Raw genomic sequence first — 3,769 nt, 5'->3', positions numbered from 1 at the left:
TTTTAGGGTCGTTAAAATCTGGCAAGAGTTTTAGGTTTTTCAAAGACTCAAAGTTCTCATCAAGAATTCCCTTTTTTCTTTCCCCTCTTGTGTATCTACGAGTAGCCAGTTTCTAACTACTGATGCATTCAAGGTCTTGCAGGTGCCTGGGCTAGTCTATTCACAACAGCAGCCTCTTGAACTTCCGCCACTCCTCTCAAGAACTCGGCTCTTTCTTCCTCTATTTCCAGAACCACTAATATTTGCTGATAGTGTTGACCACTTCTACGTTCTCGCCAAGCAGTTGCCGCTAAGTCTGAAATTATGTCTTCTTGAGTATCTTCAAATTGAAGATTGGGTTGTAATACAGGGAAGATCTCGTTATGTCGAAGAACCATGGTTATACATTACATTTAAAGATTAAGGTTCCTTCAAAAGGACTCGATTTCCCCAGCAGAGTCGCCAAAAATCTGTTGGTGAACAGATTGTCCTCTTACTTAATTTCTCTTAATTTACTCTATGCCCAATGTTATGAAGAGAACAGAATCATTCACTACAGTTGAGAAAGTATTAATTTTACTTTAACTTCCTCTCTGAATTTTTCTACAGGTACACCTCCCTTATCTGATTTGCAATGAATTCAGCTTTTACAATTACACTTTTTCCTGAAAGTGCATAAGGTTCTCTCAACTACTCCTAGGTAGTGAGGTAATTACAAAATACAGATCGAAAATGAAAAGATTCACACACATATAATCAACAAAATCTATCTCAAAGAGTGGATTTTCTGCTAGATTTTCAACATATATCAAAACAGGAAATAGATAAACTTACGACTAACCAACAGCAATAAGGAAATTTCGAATCGCCGAATTATCTCCACAAAGTGATAATAATTCAACACCCAGAACACAAAGTTTCAAAGCATAACTCGAAATTTTTCATATATGTATATCCAACTTCAATGCACAAAGTCTTTGGAAGCTAAAACATGCATATACTATCCTTGATCACTATTCTTTAGAAAAATCTATCTTAAAACTCTATCTAACTTGCTATTCTTTTCTCCTCTATTGCTAATCCCCTAAAACAGTTTAATGCCCCAGCATTTATAGTTTTTTTAAAATCCCGAAGGGCCTCCCTTAAAACCCAGCCCTATCGGGTTAATACAAGAAACCGTTATGAAACTAGAAAGCAGTTATCAAAAAGATATAACGCCAGCGGGTGACGATTCAGTTTCCACTATATTCGCCGGCTTCCTCCTCATCTCCGACGGTTTGACGTACCAGCTTCCAGCTCTGGAAAGTAGACATGAATTCCTGCGTGGCCTGTGAGTGCGGGTTCTTTAAACTCATCAGCCGGGCTCTACATGCATCCTTCTGCCACCTGTAATCCTTCATCTTTAGGCTCTGACATGGCATCAGCTTCTCATTGAGGCGCAACATGGATTCTATACCTGCCAACGAAGTGAAATCATCGACCTTTGGCGTTTCTTTGTCCCTAATCCGTTCAACTGCTTCGGTGAAACTTTTGGTTAACACTTCAATGTCCATGCTGCCTTCATCCAATTGTAAGATGCCTGTGGGGTTGACAATCTTCATGTCTTTAACCAGTTCCTTATGCATGTCTGTGATTTGATTCTTGACGCTTTGGATCTCTTTGATGGCTTCTTTGTAGATGGACTCCTTCCAGCTCATATTACTTTTCAGGATAAATAATGTGCATTGGTCCACGGCTTTCATGGGGTTTTCACCTAAGAATTTGAGAACTCCAAACTTTTCAACCTCAGTTACTCGGGAAACTATGGTTTGGCACCGTGATAATTCTGTCTCCCATACTGGTATCAAAGTTTGAATCTCCCCGAGCAATGCCTCACCCTCGGAATAGATACTAGTAACTTCGGAAATAAATTTATTCCCTTGCTCTAATATGCTATTTACCCAACTAACCACAGCGTCAGACAACAATTTTCCCCTCTGCATCTGTTTCATCAATTGCTGGCTTTCGGCGGAATTTGGATCGAATGGCTGAGGCAACTGGATTATTGGGTTAGGCCCTAAATTAATCAGCGAATTGATGTATGTGGCCATCGTCACCACCATTGCTTTCAATTCTTTCTTCTCTCTGGAATCTTTTTCTGATTGCGTGAGCATGTGGTCAGCAGAAAATTTAAAGAAATTATTACCAGTATTCCTATTAAGGGCACCCAGTTCAATAGAAGTGACTTTGAATCCTTCCTCATCAATTTCCCCTGACTCCCTTTTCTGTTTATAAGTAGCCACCTCCGCTATGATTTTCCCCGTCACTGGATCTTTAGTGAGACAAGCATCCGTTTTCATTTTCTTTGTTTTAGACCCTCTAGCCGCATACCTAGTGACAATATCTTTTACTGGCGAGGCCACTGGTTGTAAACTCCGTTTCTTATTGATTGAATTTGACAACCATAAAGGAATAGTGGGAGTAGTTGATATCATCTGAGTATCTTTAGTCGAAGTCAAGAGATTGGGTTGATCTGTCTTTGGTGTTTCAATGAATTGGACTTCATCGTCTGCTCCATCTTGAAAAGGGGACTTATCACTTGAATCCCGCTCTGGTGATGTCATTTTCTGCTTTTGGGAACTAGGCTGCTTCAAAGCTTTGTTCCTGGAATGGGATCTCGTCCTAGGAGCCGTGACTTGGGAAGGAAACTTTATTTTCTTATCTGAGGCCAATGTATCACCTGCAACATGAGAAAGTGGAATGTCAGATTGAAGCGGTTCCGAGAGAGAAATCACCTTAGGAGAAGACTCATTGATGTTTCCATTTCTTTTCCTTTGCAGCCAATCATCCGTATAAGTTAATATGGATCTAGCTCTCAAATTAATATCATCATCTTCCTCCTTGCTCCAATCAACTGTCAAGAATTTTGCTTCATTTGATCCTTCCCATCCGGGTTCAACTAAAAATGAACCATCTTCAACGATTCCTTGCGTTTTGAACTTCAATTTGAAAGAGTTAATTTGCTGCAAGGTGAGTCTAGAATGATCCTTTTTCAAGACTTCTTCTTCATTTTCACAGTCTTCCCATAAATCCTCTAGCTGCGGAGCAACTGGTGAGTTGATTTCAAGGCCGAGGGTTAGAGCTGCATATCCTTTACTATCGAAGCTTCTCCTGCTGCGGTAGAAACCAAGATTGAATCCCAGCAAATTGCTTCCGATGATGGAAGCGTCATTCATGTTATTACAGACCAAAGAGTGCAGCTTAATAGGGAAAACCATCTCCCATTTCTCCTGAGGAAGATTATCCTTAATAACAGCAGGAAGTTGCCTGCACAATTCGGCTAAAATGAAACAATCAAGGGCATATCGAGGCAACCTCACAGGTTCTTCCTCAAACCCTCCGATTCTCAAATATGTGAACCTAGGAAACTGAATAAAAGAACTCCCATAGTGTTGAACTAGCCTTAGCGATTCAGAAGAGAGTCGTGGCATCTGAACACCTTCTAGAGCCAAATAAATGTTTTCAAACAAAATATCATGCACCTTACGGAAATCCTCCAGAACTCTGTCTTTTTGCAACAACGGACAATATTGGAAGATGGTCATTTCCTCATTCCATACCTCATGCGGAAGAGCGGCGAGATCACATGTGCAGGCAATACAATAAGTCAAATATGAGGCCATACGAAAATCTTCTCTAGACTCTTTGGAGTGTTTGAGCTGGCTTCTCAGGGAAGTGGCAATAATCTCCGCCCAATCCATCCATTGTTCACCCTTTAAGATAATTTCAATGTACCTATACATCCATTCTT

The sequence above is a fragment of the Cryptomeria japonica genome, chromosome 5 (assembly GCF_030272615.1).
Source record: "Cryptomeria japonica chromosome 5, Sugi_1.0, whole genome shotgun sequence".
Taxonomy (NCBI): Eukaryota; Viridiplantae; Streptophyta; class Pinopsida; order Cupressales; family Cupressaceae; genus Cryptomeria; species Cryptomeria japonica.
Note: the sequence above shows the minus strand (reverse complement) of the source record.